This window comes from Schistocerca nitens, chromosome 8 (assembly GCF_023898315.1).
Source record: "Schistocerca nitens isolate TAMUIC-IGC-003100 chromosome 8, iqSchNite1.1, whole genome shotgun sequence".
In the NCBI taxonomy this organism is placed as follows: domain Eukaryota; kingdom Metazoa; phylum Arthropoda; class Insecta; order Orthoptera; family Acrididae; genus Schistocerca; species Schistocerca nitens.
This window is the reverse complement of record NC_064621.1, coordinates 23,304,459-23,315,898: the sequence shown is the minus strand read 5'-3', so window position 1 is coordinate 23,315,898 and position 11,440 is coordinate 23,304,459. Positions and strand designations below refer to the sequence as shown.

The window sequence follows — 11,440 nt, the reverse complement described above, 5'->3', positions numbered from 1 at the left end:
TCCACACAATGCTTTACGAGCCATACAATACTGATGGGACCTGCGACCATCTATGGAAGATCCTTTTGACTACAGCTTATTTCCTGCTGCCACAAATGAGCTACAATCCTATTCAATGAAAAATTGTCTCCGAAAGGCATCAAATCTGCTTCAAATGATACGTGGCTATCAGCACCATTATTCAACACACATGCTCGACTGTGCGCAGACGCCTGTGGCGTAGTTCTTGGGCCCTGAATCAGACGCAGTAGTTCCAACAAAAACTCTCCTGAACGGCACTGTGCCGAAAATTTCGCTACAGATCACCCTTGTCTTGCTTGAGCTTCAGGTAGACGCCGGTTTGCAGCCAGGAAGCGGACAGCAGCAACTTTCAACTAGTTTTGTAGTACTCAAACAACACAGTAAAACAGCATGCATCTTTTGCAGGACTTGAAAAACTCGACCGTGACAGGATTCGAACCTGCAATCTTCGGATCCGAAGTCCGACGCCTTATCCATTTTTTTTTTATAGTTTTTAGGGGGCACCCGGGATTGAACCGGGGACCTCTCGATCTGCAGTCGAATGCTCTACGACTTTTTTTTAGCGCTCTGCCACTTTTTTTGTACGCCTTAACCTTTTTTTTTTTTGAAAAAAACGAGTATGATGCTGTGGACATGAAAAAGAAAACGGGCCGCCCACATGGAAAGCGAGCATTCTTCTACCCTTTTTTATTATTATTATTTTCCTTTTTTATTTGTGTTTTATTGTGATTTTTTTTTATTTTTTTAAATGAAAGAAGGAAATTAATTTGAAGATCCACTTCGGGAAAAGCATGAACTGGGATTCTAAAGTCAGCTGCTATTAGTGATACCGCCGTAAGCATAGCTGTTTCGGGGTTCTGATGAGGCCTTCACGGCTACCGTAGCGGCCACGGGGCACACGAAGTCCCCACCGTACTTCACCGTCACCAGTAGTCCTCTACTGTAGCTCGCTTCTTCCTGGGGACGATTGATACTGGGACATCTTAACCTACTCCCTGTTTGTGTAACAGGATTCTTAACATATTTCCAAAATTCTTTTTGCGTTCTTGTTTGTGGTGTATTTTGAAGTATTCCTCACGGAGATATGTCCGGTATTCCATGATATTATCGTCACCTTTCGAATTGACAATGTAACTGACGTAGTTCCCAAGAAGCCATAATATTGCATTATGTTTTGGTGCAGGAAAAAAGACCTTTTCTGGGAGGAAAATAAGATTCAAATTTAGCTCTCTCCCACCGCTGCGGGTCAGAAAGGCGACCTGCTGCTTTACCTCTTCCCAAATATCTTTACACCCTTTGCAGACAAAGCGGTGATCCAAAGTGTCAGTCTCGTTGCATTTCTGACAAGTGTTTGTGTCACTGAGACCTATTGAATGGAGTTTCTCGTTAGTGCTAATGACGTTATTCACCACTCTGTACCATGCCACCTGAACTTCCGTTGGTAGTAACTTGTTGTTGATGTTGTTCCATATAGTTTTCCAGTCGCGGTTTGGGTTCTTTGCCTGTGTCTTATTGTAATTTGCCGCCGTTCGTAAAGTATTGAATATATAGCGATAGTTTCTCTTGCGTTTATCCCGTACCATACAGCTCATGTAGCTTAATTCAAAGTAGAAGAACCTAATATGTTTTAATTTATAATTAATCGGACTTATATCTATCGGCGGTTGGAAGCTTTGTGGTTTGAAAAAGTGGAATAATTTAGCTGTCAGACCGTCTGGTTGACTTTCGACAACTTGCAAAGACCGCTTAAGGAATAAGGCAGTAGATCTTTTGTGGACATCTGTGAGACCGAGGCCTCCCTCTTCCGGTGGTAAAGTCAACGTTCCACAGCAACTCGAAAGATATTCCCGTGCCAAATGTGTCTACATATGGTGGACATTATCGCTTTAGCGATTCCCTTGGGTACTGGCAAAATCTGTCCGATGTAAGTCGCTCTGGATAAAACTGCTAAGTTTATCAACTTAATTGTTTGCTTGATATTGACGTCCCTCATATGATTTAAAATGAGCGCGCCACGGATCTTGTCGAGTACAGTTCTCCAGTTAGATGCTATTATCCGAAGAGGGCAGCTGTAGAGGGTAACACCCAGGGCAGTATGCCGGTCCACACTCTTCGCCCAAGTGATGGTGACGTCAGAGAGTCCGTGCAGATTTAGAAAAACACTCTTCGTGTCATTGATTCTCGCACCCGATGCGGTGCAGTACGACTGCAAGTTTTCTGTTAACCTTGCGATGTCTGCAGCGCTGCGAATTATCACTCCTACGTCATCTGCGAATGCATTCGTCACCTGTTTCATGCCTGATACTAGCATGCCCTCTAAGACGTCGTCTGACCTCCTTAAAAGTGGTTCCAAGGCAGCTACATATAACATCATTGACAATGGACTCCCCTGAGGGACTCCACTGGCTACCGGAATATCCTTAGTGCGATGACCATTAATAGTTACTTTCGTTGTTAAACCATTTAAAATGTTGGCTATAACGTTCACATTACCATCATTAAACCCCATGTAGGTCATGGTTTTCAGAAGATATTCATGATTGACCCTGTCAAATGCCTTGCTAAAGTCTATAAAAGCCAGACCACCATTTGCTGTTGTATTTGCAAAAATGGAAACTATGTCCCTGTACGCACTTATCGTTGTAAAGATACTGCGCCCTGGAAGACAAGTCTGATGACGACCGATGATCTTTCCTAAAATCGGTTGCAGTCTCTCTTTAAGAACCCTAGCTACGATTTTGTAGTCAGAATTCAATAGGCTTATGGGCCGTGTCTTTGTGATATCCTGTAAACCTGTGGTCCTGCCCTTTGGAAGTAACATTGTTATGCTCTGTTTGAAGGCCACTGGGACATCCTCCCCATGAAGAATTTCGTTGATCATGTCCGTGAATGCATTGCCTATAATGTGCCAGTACGTTCGGTAAAACTCCAGTGGCAGCCCATCTGGACCTGGTGACTTCTTGGAAGGTGAGCACCTAATTACGTCAAAAACGTCATCCTTAGTGAGGTCAGCATAGAAGTTGCGGTTGTCCTCTTCCGTTATAGTGTTCTCTAGGCCCGTTGATGATAAGAGGTCTCGTACAGCATTGTCGTCTATCTGATTGACACTATATAGGGTATTGTAAAATCGATACGCCCCGTCGATCATGTCCTTCTGGGTGGTGAGGACTCTGATCGTCGGCTCTGAGGGACCCTATAAAATTTCGTCGCCTTTGTTTGGCGTGTTGTATGAGGTGATATATTGAGGCATTTTCGTCGTCCACGATACTATGTGAGTGCGATCTGATTTTTAATCCTTCTAGCTGTGATCTCTTAATATTGAGTAGCGCTGCTTTTGTTTTGTTGATCTGTATTAAGATGTCCTGCGACATTGGCTCTTCGTAAAGATCACGTAAGCAGGCGTAGTGGAACTCTGTTGTGTGTCTTATCCACCTCATCCTCTCCTTGCTAAACGCTATCAGAGTCGCCCTTAATTTTTTCTTCGCCACAGCGGTCCACCATTCAACGTTGGACCGATGTTTGTGACGCACTCGTAAGGCGGCCCGCCAAGTCTCTTGTATTTCTGCAGCTAAGGCGTCGTCCAATAACATGCTTATATTCAGTTTCCATAAGGGCCTGCCCCAGTAAGCTGACTGTTTTCTTAACCGTATGCTGCACTTTACGCCTAGGTGGTCGGAAACAAAGGTAGGTATTACTTCAATGCCAGCAACTGCATTTTCTAAAGTATATGAGACATAGAATCGGTCAATCCTACTTTGGGACCTGCTACTAAAGTAAGTAAATTTGACCAAAGTAGGAAATTTCAGTTCCCAAGCATCTGACCATTTCATGTGCGACACCAGATACTGTAACTCCTCGGACTTATTAAAATTTGGCCGTTGGTCCTTGTCAATGAGTACGCAATTCCAGTCACCTCCAAGCAAAACATCAGCAGGATTGTCCTGAAGTAGAATTAAGATATCACTTTTGTAAAACTTGGCCCTTGCTTCTCGTGCATTGTTGCCTGAGGGCGCATAAACATTTAGAATAGCCGTATTATGGATGTTACACGGAATGCCCCTTCCAGAGTCTAATTTACAAATGTCTGTCATTTCGATACCCTCTCTGGCAAGAATAGCCGTCCCACAACTATGTTCGAGAGCTATATTTAAAATAGCATTGAATCCTGGGATATGAAGGTCTCGAATAAGCACTTCCTGTAAAAGGGCAATATCGGTGTCCGACTGATAGATAAAATCTTGAAGTGCGGCTACTTTAGTTGCATTTTGAATTTTGTTAATATTTAATGTAGTCACATTATAGGTTTGGAGCATGTGCCAGATAGTGCAGGTAAGTTTATTGACTGCGTAATACTTTCATATGGAATCCGTCTGTAGTCATCAGTCCCTCGTTTAGTCTCAAGGCGATCTTGCCAACTCTATTAATAAAAAAGGTCTTCTTCTTGACTTGGGTCATCGTCCATGTTATCTACATCCTCATCTGCGTCATCGTCCGCCCAATTGACTGGTGCAGCTGGTGCGTGTGGGCCTGGCAATGAAACACCTTCTGGAACTTTGTTCGTGAGCCCAGTTTGCGATGGGTGATGGTCACCCCCCGGGTCTTCTTGCCTTTCCGTTCTGTCTGGGTGCCCAATAGTCCCTGCTGGCTCCAGATCTTCAGCCTTCTGATCCTTGTTCTGGAGATGTTTCAGCTTTTCCCTGAGAGCTGGGGCCAAAGTCTCTGCCGCTTGGTGTGCCAAACGACGCTTTTTTGACTTCTTCCTCCTCCGCAGGGATCCCGTAGGAGACAAGTCAGGCGAATGTTCTGGCGGTTCGGTGGAAGAAGACAGTGGTGAGAGCGGTTCTGTCGTTGTCTCAGAGTTCCTCGTGTGAATTTCGCTAAGAGCCTCAGTTGGGGGTTCCGTCACTTCCGCATGTGTCGGGTGGGGTTCCGGAGGTTGTCCTACTTGGATTTCCGGGTGGGGTACGGCTCGGTTACGGACACCAGCGTCGCCATCACGCGACATCCTTTCAGCTCGTTCGCCCTGTGCGTCTGACGGGAGGTCGAGTAGTTCGTCGACTTCCGTCGGTGACTTGGTAGATTCTTGGGGCCCCTCGTGTCGCTGCGAGTCCGAAGACGGCTGTTCAGTATCTACGTCTTTGCATGACTGTATCCTCTCCCGCAGTTCTGTTTGTCTGCCTTCCGTATCACTTATCGCAGTTGTGACGTCGTAAGAGGGCCTAACAGCAGCTGCTCGGTCATCCACAGAGGCGGCCAACTCTGTGGCGGTTGCGGCGGCCGCCAGTGCCTCAACTTGTTCCACGTGCTCAACTGTTGACGTTTCTGCAGAATTTCGGCCGTACGTGGCAGCCGCGTACGTTAACGGAAGGCTGACAGCAGCGCCAGGAACCGCAACCTCCCCGGCAGGTATCTGTGGGACACGCCGTTTGCTACATTCACTGCGTATGTGCTCTGGTGAGTTGCACAATGCCAATGTCTTGGGTTGACCGTCGTAGATAACTATGGCGCGGTGTCCACATACATTTACATATGACGGTATGTGCCTTTGAAGATCTATCTTAACTTGGCGGACTCCATTCAGGACAGGAAACATATGTGGCTCCGACCATTTTTCAGCAATATTCGAAATAACACGGCCATACGGTCGAAGGATTTTATTAATTTCCTCTGCAGGAACCTCAAATGGCAACTCAAAGACCCTAATTGTACATATGCCTAATCCGGCGTGTGAGACGGAAACATCACTCACTGTACCGCCGGAATGTTCAAACTTCAGTACTCCGCCACACTTATCCATAAGAGAGACACACAAATCTGGGTTGGTCAGTTTCACAAAAACCGCATTTGAAACGAACGATAAATGCACACCTATTATGTCATTGCCAGTAATCTCAACACCATCGAGTAACCACTGTTTTACTTCATATGCCTTAGGCCTCAAGAAATTTCGGTCGAAAGTAAATTTAATCGTGTCTTTCCTCATTACTGTAATCGCGCTCATTCTATCTTGAAATCAGTAAACATAGCCTAACTCGCAAAGGTAACGAATTGACTTACCTCGTGACAGCAAACAGCCGTTGTTTACGCCAAGACGCCAAGCCAGCCGCCACACGTCCGTCCCGCACCGCGGCTGCGACTCGAATGCGACTGTCCATTAGGCCACACGGTCACTGGCGAAATACGCTTCCCCAAACACACCTCATTATCGCCATTTGTGCACTTCCCGGAATGAATTTCCCATCTTTGACGCAATTCTCCATCTCCAATTTCACTACTAAAAATGCGACGCTACTTCTTGCTGTGTCCCATCGCAAGTTACATTCAAGCCCTTATGACGCTCATCAAATAAGAGGTTGCAAATCAGCTTCAATCGCTTAGTGCCATTTCAGTCGGTTGCAGAAGGTACCTCACCCTATGAGATACAATGGCGAGTTGCCGCTATTACCAAAGCGGCGGCGGCGCCGACGACGACGACGACGACGGCGACAACCGCGAGGGTCTCTATCAGGGGTAGAAAATACATCACAAGAACTAAGTATTTCACGTCGGCATTCTCCGGAGACTCCCAAAAGCAGCAGTTTTTTTTTCTTTTATTGTATTTCAATTCCCCATCAGGGCGGGCTGGCAGCAGCATAGGCGCTGCTCTTCAGCCGAAAGACATAGAACAAAACAATAGAAGACATTTAAAAACAGCAAAGGAGAGAATAAGGTGAACATAGATATAAAAAAAGGGGAACATCATGGAAGACAATAGACAAAAAACGGGGTGACTGTAAAATGGAGATAAAAAAAACTGTTTAAAAGTAGCACACACAAAAAACCACACACTGCGACGGTTAAAAGAACACAAGGCACAGTATGACTGGAGCATAAAGGTAGCGACGGATGGCATAGCACATAACGTAACACTGACGGCGAACCTCAAGGCAGGACACAATTAAAAGCACACCTCTTGACGCACACGAGAAACAGCACTAAACAACACTGATGTGGCACACTGATGAAGAGCAATACAGAGGATCTGCCAGGCGCTAGGAGATGAGGGAGACCTGAAGAAGGGAGGGAGGGGAAGAGATGGGGGAGGTGAGCAGGGGGCGCGCGGAAGAGGGCCAGGTAGTGAGGGATGTGGGAAGGAGAGAGGCAAGTATGGGGTGCAGGGTCTCAGGGGAGGGTGGGACGGAGGAAAATCCGCTCTGGGAGAAGGAGGAAAGAGGAAAATGGGGCCCTGGGGAGAGGGGGGGGGGACAAGGCCAGGTTATAGTTGGAAGGAAGGGTAGATGTCACGGCGAAGTTCGGCATCCGGGAGGGGGAGGCGTTGGAAATTGCCCTGATGAAGGAGATGGAGTGTGTGGAGGTGGAGAGAGGGAGGGATACAGCGATAGAGGCGCGGCAACGGGCGGGGGGTGGAGAGGAAGGAGGAAACCAGAGGGTGGGGGGGAAAAAGCAGCAGTTTCTGGTGCCTACTTTAAGAGCACCATTCGCATTATCTATTTGCGAGAGCATTTCTTAAATACTGCACCCATTCATAATTTGTTTTATCCTTGACCGCTTTTTTCGAAAGGGCCACGGTGGGAGGGGCTTTTACAAAATTCATTTGCCTCCTGTGAGGATCGAACTCACGACCTCTGGTTTACTAGACCAGCGCTCTGCCACTGAGCTAAGGAGGCGCGTCCTAGCGCGCTTTTCGGGTACTTTGTTCTTATGGACTAGTGAATCGGAGATCTTCAGCTGGAAACACACCGCATTAGCGACCATTATTTGCATTTAGTTAGCACAGCTGCTGCTTTCCTACACATCTCACACGATATCGATGTACACCTAAAATTCCAAAACAACACATTTATTTCATTTCAGAGTTACTTTCAGCTTCAAATACCATTCCTGTGATATTCATACAAAGCTAGGCATCGTCGTAACCCGTTACGTTCATTACGCAAGGCTCACGAGAGGGGCGCAGGTTGCATCCTCGTAGACACAAAATTTTGCGCCGCCCAGCGTGGGGCTCGAACATACGACCCTGAGATTAAGAGTCTCATGCTCTACCGACTGAGCTAGCCGGGCTCCAAACAGCGCTTTACGAGCCATACAATACTGATGGGACCTGCGACCATCTAGGTAGATCCTTTTGACTACAGCTTATTTCCTGCTGCCACAAATGAGCTACAATCCTATTCAATGAAAAATTGTCTCCGAAAGGCATCAAATCTGCTTCAAATGATACGTGGCTATCAGCACACATGCTCGACTGTGCGCAGACGCCTGTGGCGTAGCTCTTGGTCCCTGAATCAGACGCAGTAGTTCCAACAAAAACTCTCCTGAACGGCTCTGTGCCGAAAATTTCGCTACAGATCACCCTTGTCTTGCTTGAGCTTCAGGTAGACGCCGGTTTGCAGCCAGGAAGCGGACAGCAGCAACTTTCAACTAGTTTTGTAGTACTCAAACAACACAGTAAAACAGCATGCATCTTTTGCAGAACTGGAAAAACTCGACCGTGACAGGATTCGAACCTGCAATCTTCGGATCCGAAGTCCGACGCCTTATCCATTTTTTCTTTCTTTTTTTTTTTTTTTTTTTTTTTTGTAAAGCCAGGTATCCTAGCCACTTTTTTTTCATACCATTTTAATGACCCAGGGCAGCTCGGTGGAGGCGCGTTTGGCAGGGGTCGAATCCCGAGGCCTGGCCATGACGTCTCCTCCTCCCTGCACTGAAGCACAGTGGCACCAATACGTAGTAATTATCCTTGGCTCGGAGTCGTATGATACTTATATGTGGACACGGGGCTTATGATGCGTTGTCTATCCAAACAGGTAAAAGCTTGGCAGGAAGGCAAAATAACTAAGAGCTAGCGAGAATGTCTTCCCTAAGTGAGATCAGTATGCCCCTATACCGGTGCTATTAATGCATCTGGCGCAGGAGCGATCAATAGAAGTGGAAACTTAACCAATCCCCTGCTTTTCGAAAACAATACTAAGCATATTCGCAAAGTCCCTCTTAAGATGTGGGAAAGATTGTTGCGTCCAGTACTCATGAAGCATGTAACCAATAAACGAAATAAAATCGGAAATACCATCACCATCAACCACTGCAAAAATGTAACGGCCAAGAAGCCACATAATGGTGTTGTTCTTTGTCTGGGGATAAAAAACCGTGTCTGGCCAGCAGAGAATATCAGTTGTAAATGCCGATTCCGAGCTCCTGGTGAGTAACGCCAATTGTCGGCGCAGCCAGTTCCACATGCGAAGACGGTCAGTGCAGGTAAATCGGTGATGGAGTGTATCAACACAACCACACGTTTGACAAAGCGGAGAGACACACAAACCTATACGATGAAGTCGTTCGTTCGTAGGAATCAGCTGATTAACTACCTTATACCATATGGAGGCAACAGGTGCTGAATGAACGGGTAAGCTAATATTCGTCCATATGTTACGCCAATTAAAACGGGGATATTGCAAAACAATCGGGATGGAAGAATACCTGTGCCATTTGTCAAGAAGTGTTCGCGTAGTAAAAACAGGACGACGATGTAAGTGGAGATCCAGATAACTAATCTCAATGTAGAAGTCCCGAACATGCCGTAGCTTCGCATTTAGAGACCCTACGTTAATAGGCGGTGACAAGCTCGCAGGACGAACGACATGGAATAATCGCGAAGTAACAGTCGGGGACTCAGAAAATAAATGATGGAGGGTGCGCTTAACATAAAGGGCCGCAGCCTTGACACGGACATCGGTGAACGACAAGCCGCCCTCAAGACGCGGCTTCGTAAGAACATCACAACGTAATTTAAAAATGTGCCCCCGCCAAATATATCCGTTAATAAGCTGGACCATTTTTGCACCCTGCATTCGGGGAAGCTGAAACAACTGAGCAACGTAATAGACTTTGCATAAAACATAAGTGTCTAATTACACGCTTTTTTTGCAATAGCGGTATCGAACGCCATGAGTGTTCGAATAAAACACCTTGAAGCTTGGAAATGGCCACTTGCCAATTTTTCGCAGCCATACGAAGAGGACACCGTTCAAGATAGATACCTAAATGTGTATGGTGTTCAACAGCCGTAACCCACGGAACAACCACATGTTCAAAGCCCCGCAGCAAATTTATCTAGTTCCATGTTCAACGGCGGCACTTCTGCGGTGGAACGAAGCAAAACAACCAAATCATCAGCATAAGCTGTTGCTGTCTGGGTAACCCCAGAGATCGTAAGACCACGAAGTGTCGAGTTGAGACGAGAGAGGAGTGGTTGAAGGGAGAGAGCATAAAGGGTCATGGATAAAGGGCTACCTTGCGGGACGCCACGTTTAATATCAATGACCTTCGTCAGCTGGCCATTAATGTCAATCTGAGCAGAAATGCCAGTCGTCATATTCTTAAGTACCAGCAGCGCCTTTTCATTAAAACCGAGTCGGCGCAGCAGAAGCTCTAAAAACGAATGGGACACACGATCAAAAGCCTTACTAAAATCAACAAATAAAAGCGCACAGGAAATATTGGTGACAGCGACAATCGACACAATATCACGATACCCCGCCAGAGGCGTCAATATGGAGCGCCCCGGAAAGCAGCTTTGACAAGGAGTGATCACAGGTGTAAGCAAGAGGGATAGACGTGCATTAACAGCCCTAGCAGCCGTCTTATAATCAAAATTTAAAAGGGTTAAAGGACGAAAGTCACTAGCTGTCATGAAACCAGCAGATTTTGGTATCAGGACAACCGTGCCTCTCTTGAAATCGTCTGGAATTGTGCCACCATTCAAAATTTCATTTACTATATCCGTAAAAACAGGCCCTATAATAGTCCAAAAGCGAACAAAAAACTCCTTAGGAAGGCCATCCGGACCAGGAGATTTGTGAGATGGGGAACAAGCAATGAAAGCTGAAATTTCGTCTGCAGTAAAAGGAGCTAAAAATTCCGTATTATGGTCCTCTGTTAAAACTGATGGGATAGCAGTTAAAATCTCGTCATTATCAACTGGATCAGAATCAGCCACAGCATATAAGGTCTCATAGTAGCAGGTAAGTTCATGGGTTATCTGATTCTGTAAGGTAAGCCGGCGACCATCAGCTGCCATAAGGCCGTCAATCAATATACGTCGACGGTTCTTTTGGTGACGAAACAGATGGTACATAGAAGTCATTTCATGTGCTAAGGTGGACGGTGGTTTAGATTTAAGCTTCAATCCTTCCATCTGCAGTCGTTTAAGACTAAGGAGCTTGGCTTTAATTTTCCGAATCTCAGAAAGGTGGGCACATGTCATTCTAGAAGTATCATAAAGTTCGCGAAGCACCGAATAATAATACTCAAAAGTCAGTTTCAGATCTCGCGCTCTATGATAACTGTAGGACATTAAAGTGCGACGTAGTTTTGGCTTAGCACAGTGGATCCACCAGTGAAGCTTTGACGGATAGTATCG

General features: G+C 46.1%; 2 non-coding genes across 2 annotated transcripts; both read right to left on the bottom strand.

Moving 5' to 3' along the window:
* Positions 1 to 7,616: 7,616 nt before the first annotated feature.
* Trnat-agu (transfer RNA threonine (anticodon AGU)) lies at positions 7,617 to 7,688 on the bottom strand. Its single transcript has one exon. It is a non-coding gene; the product is annotated as a tRNA-Thr (tRNA).
* A 321-nt stretch (positions 7,689 to 8,009) lies between these two features.
* Trnak-cuu (transfer RNA lysine (anticodon CUU)) lies at positions 8,010 to 8,082 on the bottom strand. Its single transcript has one exon. It is a non-coding gene; the product is annotated as a tRNA-Lys (tRNA).
* Positions 8,083 to 11,440: the final 3,358 nt, after the last annotated feature.